The 8,240-nt window shown below is 39.9% G+C and overlaps 1 pseudogene; it reads left to right on the top strand.

Annotated features, from left to right (window-relative positions):
* The first annotated feature begins 6,582 nt into the window (after positions 1-6,582).
* On the top strand, positions 6,583-6,683 carry LOC132315263 (small nucleolar RNA R71; annotated as a pseudogene).
* Positions 6,684-8,240: the final 1,557 nt, after the last annotated feature.

Raw genomic sequence — 8,240 nt, 5'->3', positions numbered from 1 at the left:
GCGTTAGGTCAATGACTCCCAAACCAAACGGCTTTAGGGCACTAGGTGTTCAAACACCCTTACGGACTTACAAGCTCAAATCAACTAGGCTACAAATCAAGACAACAACCATCTGATCATTTCCCACTTCTCTCTTTTTGAGAGAAGTCTTCACCTTTTATTTATTTATTTATTTTTTTTAAACACATTTATTAACCTAAAGTTTGGGCCCTCCACCTTTCGACGCGAGAAGTTCAATGCTTGATGAGGCTAGAATCCTGGCTACTTAGTGAAAAGGGGTTGTTATCCACCTTTATCAAGAATGAAAGTTTTCAATGCCCTACTAGCTCAATTGGGATATAACCAATTCAATAATCAACAAAGTATATACCCCACAAATGAATGCTAGTGTGCGCCTGTGCTAGTGTAGAATTCTAGAATGAATCTCAAAACAATCACAAAATCAAGATGTTGTGGACCACAAGTGCAAACAAGATATTAAACTTTCAAAAAATTTAATCCTAAATGGCATTCATAAGGCATACAAGGAGTATTGGACTCTTAAGTCAAGCAATTTTTAAAATTTAAGTAATATAGTCCTTAAAAGATCAAAATCATAGCTAGATATGGACCAACCATAGAAATATCCCTCAAATACACAAGTCATGCTAAAAATTTGAATTTAAAACTAACATTGTAGAGCACCATTCCCCCTAAACTTAAATTGCACAATGTCCTCAATGTGCAAAAAGAACAAAGGAAAGAGTATACTAGTGCAACTAAGCAAGAATGATCGAGACTGAAGTATCCGAAGTGGGTGGCATTGCCCCCACAAACTTGGGATGAACTGTGGTCCTGAAAATTGGCACTTGGATAAACTTATCAGATAACAAAATGGGATAATCAGTGCACAGTGGTCATGCAAGTGTAAATGGGATAAACAGATAACGAAATGAGAGAGGTATAAGGGTGGTCCTGGAAATTGGGTAGCACTTTCTCACTGAAGTCTCTATGATGCACCTGATGGAGTCAAACATACAGATATGAGAATACAATCATATGACATCCATAGCAAAAATAGATATATAAAATAGAGAAAGTGCAGGTACAATAAAAATATCAAAACCGACAGACCGACTGTAAAAATAATACAGTGACAATAATAAAGTATCAAAAGGAGAGAAGGATTATAAGATAGAAAGGAGTAGGAGCTCAGAAAGATGAGGTAGGACGGGCAGGTCTGGCTCCGCGGATATCTCTGGATAAATCTCTGAGCATGGTTGCGACATCCGTACAGAAGGCAGCAAACTCAGTTCTATGGGCTGTGAGGTCAGCTCGGATGGTAACAATAGCATCCTCGAGCATCTGCAGACATACTCTAAAGCCGGGGGTCATATCTGGAGTCTCAGTCATAGATGAATCAGAAGAGAGCTCCGGAATCTGCTCTTGCTCATGAATAGGCGACTTGGCTGGAGAGTCTTGCTCTGCATCATCTGCAGGGTGCTCTAAGTCAATGTCTAAATGCTCGACAGTTGGATCGATTGGTGCATCGTCCGCTGCGGGATGTGCTGATGCTGCCTCTGCCAGTGCCTCTACATGGGCCTGTGCTGCCGCCTCCTCCTCTAACTCCAGCTCTGCAGCCGCCAGTACGGCATGGACCTTTAGGTGAGTGATAATAGCTCTATAGCTCTTGTCCCAGTCCTTCTTGTGGAAGTGACAGGAACCTCTCTCGGGGTGCTCTTGCGGGTGGATGGGATAGCGCTGGTCAATGAGAATCTGGGTAATGAGGTGGCTGAATGGAAGAGACTTGGCCCTTCCGGGCACTTCCTTGCTGACGTACTTATTGTAGAGCTTCCTCATCACGCTCCAGATAAGTGCAGGAATAGACACCCAGTGGCCGGTATAGAAGGCGTACAGGGCTGCTAGATAGTCGCCCCGTCTCTGAATCTTGTGTCCCGCCATGTATATGTTTCGATAGAGCACCGAATCTGTAAACCACAAGTCATTCGGCAAGAATGTCCGGGTGGCAAAGGTCTCGCCACCGGCATGGTGACCTGTGAGAAAAATCATATCGGTGTAAGAAGGCCTGTGGAACCTAGGATATGTCTCATGTAGCTCGAGCGGGCACCGATGTGGACAGCGAGTCGAACGGGCCAGAGTATCCACTATAATGGTGATCTCATGGCCATCGATAGAGGTGATGAGCTCGGCTGTAGTGCGCGGCGACGGTTGAAGGTTCTGGTAGAATAACCATACCAGTCGCGGGTAGATCGACTCTGTGACTGGGGAAAGAATAGTTGAGAGGCCCCGCTGAATGATGTCCCGATAGGCAGATCGAGTCAGCACTGATCTGGAGAAGAATGCGGTGTTGAATGCTGACTCGTGCTCTATAGTTATGTGTGCATATCGAGGTGTGAGTCTGTCACGCTGTAGATAAGCTGGCTGAATAGGTGGAGCCAGCTGAGCTGGTTGCTCAGCGCCTCTATGCGGTGGAGATGGTGATGGAGTGAATGCTGGATGAGCTGGTGACTGGGGTGGAGTAGGGTGTAATGGCTCCTCTGTAGAGAGGGCTGTGCAGTCTCCCCAGTCCGCTATCGGACTCTCCTCTGTGTATGCTCAGGGCTAGGATCCCTGACATGAGATGGGCCGGCCCCGTCGTTAAGTCTGCGGCTGGAGCAATGATGGTGTTTACGTGCTACCGTCTTAATGCGAGCCATAGTCTGTAAATAAAAATTCACAAGTTAGTGCCAGCACATATAGAATATAAAGCACAATATAGAAATATGTATGTCAAATAGGATAGACAAAACAAAATATCACATGATTCTATGCAAGTGGCAGAATATGAAACATTCTAAACAATGTGAGTATGAAATGCATCCAATGTGGAAAATCATAGGCATTGGGCATATATAAGGTAGCATGAACATAAGATAAGATGAATGAAGTGTGTATATGAGATCTGTGAAATTCGATCGATCAGAAAAAGAATTGAGATCGATCACAAAAGTTGGATCGATCGAAAATTGAGTTGGATCAATCACAAAATTTGAATCGATCAAAAATTAGTTGGATCGATCGCAAATCTTCGATCGATCAAAAATTTGTTCAATCGATCGAACAGTGCGACGATGAAATCTAATAGTCACAGATCTGTGACTTTTGAAGCATGAGGACCACACGAATGAGTTCATGGGCCCTCCAACAACACAAATCAAGCCTAAATGCACTCCAAACGTGGCCCAAAAGCCCAAATCTAACAAAATCTTCAAAATCTATGCACACATATACATATATATATATATATATATATATATATATATATATATATATATATATACATGGATGCTAAAGCTTTGAGAATGGAAGATTCAACATGAGAGCAACATGATTACGACATTTGAAACAAGTATTGATGCATGAGAGTTCAAATCTAGGGAAAGATGTCTCAGATCTTACCTCAAGAAGGCGAGAGAATGGAGAATGAACTGAGAAGATCTGAGATGAAGAAGATAGAGATGAACTGAGATTCGAGACGCTTGGATCTCACCGGAGGAGTTGCAGGAGCTAGGAGAGATGATTCATAGTAAAGAGGGACGAGAGGCTAGGGTTTGGTGAGTGAGATCGATCTAAATTATCGATCTCAAGACCCTTGGATCTGTTTTTTAAAACATTTCCTGACTAGTTCGATCGATCGAACATGAGTTGTGATCGATCAAACTTTGATGAACTCCTTTCAAAGTATTTTTGGATTTTTTTTTTTAAAATTTAAATTTAAATTAAAAATTAAATAAATTAAAATATTTTTGAATTTTTGAAAACTTGTTGAAAATTAAAAGAAAATAAAATGAGAGTGAAAATAGAATAAAATAAAAATGAAAATATTTTTGGATTTTTAAAAAGTTGAAAAGTCAAATTGAAGTTAAAATGAATGAAGATTGAGATCGATCGAAACAAGAGTTCGATCGATCAGATAGAGAGCAAAAATATGCAGGTTTTTAGTTCAAAAATTTGGCTAAGTGTTGGAACATGAGATCGATCGAACTGGAAAGTTGGATCGATCGAAGAACGTTCAGATCGATCTTGGAATGTTTCGAACGATCAGACAGAGATCTGAAATATACAGGTTTCTGCAAGTCAAAATTTTTTCTAAGTGTTGGATGCAGAGAAGAGTTCGATCGATCGAACTCAAGTTTGAGATCCATCGAACTTTGCAAATTGCTCAATAATGACATAAAGGCTTATGCAATCCTCACCAAAGTTCCTTAAAATGCAGATGAACCAAAAAACAAGTATCTAGACTTCGCAAGAAATGAAATGAAAGACAGAAATGGGGAAGGCATAGGGTTTTGACACCCTACAAATGCTTTTGCTAGTCTTTAACGTCTCTAGCAAGACATTGGGCTCTTTTAGCCAGGATCAAAGATCTTAAAATCCATCCCCTCCTTGTTGGGGTGATAGATGCTTTGAACTCTACCCAACAAATGGTTTTTTGAAGAACTTGTTGGACTAAGCTCAAAAGACATCTTTGGTCTCTTGTCTATGCAATTACAACCTTTGGGCTTCCATACCCTTTCAAAGAAAGAATTTGAAACAAGACTTTTAGAATGCAAGGTTGAAGATGATCCTTTGAAAGTTTTGGTTTTACACAAAAGCTCATTTCCTTGGCATTGAAGATCATGACATTCATCTACAACATTGACTTCTCCTTCATATTTGTTAAATGAATTGGGTGTGGGATTAAAGATATTTAACTTCACCTTCATGTCGCCAAATGAAATCTTCATTATCCCCGTCCTACAATTAATGTTGGCATTAGCGGTTGCCAAGAAAGGACGGCCAAGGATAACGAGAATTTGGCTCTTAGGATTGGGAACCGGTTCCGTGTCTATGACAACGAAATCAACCGGGAAGAAGAATTTGTCAATCCTTATCAAAACATTCTCAATTATACCGCTAGGCTTCTTAATGGATCGGTCGGCAAGTTGCAAAACTACCGACGTCGATTTCAATTCACCTAAGCCTAATTTGACATAAACTGAGTATGGAAGAAGATTAACACTTGCTCCTAAGTCAAGAAGCGCTCGATTAATGATATGATCACCAATAATGCATGATGTAGTGGGTGAACCGGGGTCTTTAAACTTTGGAAGAGTGTTATGTTGCAAAATTGAGCTTACTTGCTCGGTCAAAACCACTTTTCTTGGTGCTTGGCTCTTGTTTTTCCGCTTTTGGGTGCACAAGTCTTTCAAGAATTTGGCATAAGCCGGAATTTGCTTGATTGTACCCAATAGTGAAAGATTAACTTTCACTTGCCTAAACATTTCCATGATTTCATTGGTTTTTGCCTTTTGCTTGTCTTTTGAAATGGATCCTTCTAAGGCATCAGGAAATGGAACCTTTGGTTCAAACACTTTTTCAAAATTTTCTTTTGAACTCTCTTCAACACAAAAAGTTTTCAAGTCATTTTTCAATAAAACCTTTTCAACATCCTTTTTCAAAACTTCTTTTTCAAACACATCTTTTAAGACTTTCTCATCTACAAGGTCATGTGTATGCAATGAATGAGGAATATGATGTGAAATGGGACGGGTGACAACTTGAGGTTGCACCGATTCAATCTCTTCATTAGACATTCCAACTTGATTGTTCACAATCCTACCACTCCGCAAGGTAGTCACCGCATTAACATGTTCAATGCCATGGCCTTCCGAGGAGGAATGGGTTTCCACAACACATTGTTGCTTAGGTGGAGCATTTATAGGCATCTTTCCCTTCTCTCTTGCATTGAGAGTGCTTGTTATTTGCCCTACTTAGGTCTCTAGCTTTACAATAGATTGAGAGTGAGAATGAAGCAATTGAGTGTTAGCCTCTAAAGTGCCCAAAGCATTCAAAACTTTCTCTTCAAAGGCGGGACTTCTAGTATTACCTTGGGAATAGGATTGGTTGAAAAAATGAGAATTAGCAAATTGATTCCCTTGTGATTGATAGGGTCTATAACCTTGGGATCCTTGATTTTGAAGTGGAGGTGGAATGTACTTCCCTTGAAAACTGCCGTGGGAAGGGTTTGAGCCCTCTCCTTGGTTTTTCCAAGAGAAATTCGGATGATTCCTCCAACTTGGATTATAATGAGTACCATAAGGATTGTTCCCTTGGTTCACAAAAGCCGCATTGACTTGTTCATTAGGTTCACTTTGCACTTGTCCGTGAGGACAATGAGAATTAGAATGAAAAACACTAGAACAAGTCATACATGTTTCATTTGATGCATGATGAGAATGGTTAGGGAAGGAAGATACTTGGTTCGCCGAGTTTTGGTTAATAAAAAATTGATCAAACCTTTGAGATAAAGACTTCATTTCGGCGGCTATTTCATTTGAATGTTCGACTTGATGTAAGCCAACACTATTCCTACCTTGTGAATTTCTACTATTCTTGGATGATAGTGTTCTATGCAAAGAATTTTCACTCATACTTTCATAGAGACGCCACACGTCATCCTCATACCTATCAATGTAAGAGCCACCCATGGAAGCATCAACCATACCCTTATAGTTGTCCGATAAGCTCTTAAAGAAGTATTGAACTAATTGCCATTTGGGTATGTCATGATGTGGACACTTCCTAAGCAATTCATTGAAGCGTTCCCATGCCTCATGAAACGTTTCTCCATCCCCATGTGAAAATTCTCGAATTGTGGTCCTCATGGCATTGGTCTTAGAAACCGGATAGTACTTCTTCAAGAACTCTTGTTGCATTTCTGCCTAAGAAGAGATTGAAAAAGGCCTAAGATTGTTAAACCAATACTTTGCCTTGTCTTTTAAGGTGAATGGAAAAAGTTTGAGTCTTAAAACCTCTTCCGGCATGTCCGTATATTTTACGGTGGAACATACTTCAAGAAACTCATCCAAATGCTTGTAAGGTTCTTCACTTGGAAGTCCATGATAGTTAGGAAGCATTTGAATGGTTTGTGGCTTAATTTCATAATGATGTGCTCTAAATGGAGGCAATTAGATACATGTAGGTGCATTGTATTCATAGGCACATAGTGATCTCTTAAAGCAAGAGGTGGATTAGCTACTTGAGGTGCAACATGAACACCTTGGTTTTGAATTCCTTGATTATTGACAGGAGGTTGTGGAGCATACATTGGCCTTGGTATTCCATATGGAACTTGGCCTTGTTGTTGTGGTGGTTGGTGAATGAATGGCCTAGGCATGCCTAATGGTACTTGTATGTTCTCATTGTGCACATTGGGATGAAGGATACCTTGTTGGTCTATGTGACCAATGTCCTCAACATGATTATCATTATGGTCATCCATTGAAAGATTGGCTCTATTTGAACTTCCTCTTCCCCTAGGATTTCTAACGATAGATTCAAGATGCAAATCAAGAGGGGCAATAGTTAGTCTCAATGAATGACGCCCATGCATGCACAATACAAAACACAACAAACACAAAGAATGAAAAGCACTATGCCTTCACAACAATACTATTAGATTTCTTCCACAAACATTAAATTCATACTCCCATACTTTAACTCAATGATGCAAGACAATAAAAAATAAGCCTCCACGCGGGCCAACGATTTAACTAAGGGATTGAGTAAAGAAAATCTCACAAAGGTCCTGTAGCACTTCAACTCCAAATTTTAAAGCCTAGCTTAGCAATTTTTTTTTTAAGTTTTTATCATTTTTCCTTTCTTTACTTAGCTCCTTTGCTTGGATGCTCCTTTGCTTGCCTCTTGCTCAATGCACCTTGTTAAGTAAGAACAACACAATAAGTAACCAAAAAGAAAAATAAAAATAAAGTAAAAACACGATCAAAAGAGTACTAATCCTAATCAATTCTACAAATCCAACGTTGCCAAATCTAATCAACAAGTCCCCGAAAACGGCGCCAAAATTTGACGGGTTGTCAGCCACTTGATATATGCGCCAAATTGATGTAGTGAATGTGCGGTTCAAGAAAAGCCTTTTGGATCAAATTTAAATTTATAAAAACCACTACCAACACTACTACAAACGTAGCAAGAGTGAGTAGGGATCGTCTTAAGGGACTGTGAGGATCGAGCAATGTCGTTGAATCATAATTAGGGCTAGTAGGTCGAGTGATCAAACAATTGGTTGGTTGGTTGATTAAAGAGCAACTAAATTAAACTAAGTAATAGCAAAAGAGTGCAATTAAGAGTAAGTAAGAGAGAGAGGGAGAGATCTTGGGGTTTAGAGATCACCACCAAGCAATGCATTTCTATATCAT

The sequence above is a fragment of the Cornus florida genome, unplaced genomic scaffold, assembly GCF_030987335.1.
Source record: "Cornus florida cultivar Cherokee Brave unplaced genomic scaffold, ASM3098733v1 CherokeeBrave_3.0.0_Hap2_Chr06, whole genome shotgun sequence".
Taxonomy (NCBI): domain Eukaryota; kingdom Viridiplantae; phylum Streptophyta; class Magnoliopsida; order Cornales; family Cornaceae; genus Cornus; species Cornus florida.
This window is presented reverse-complemented; position numbering and strand designations above follow the sequence as displayed.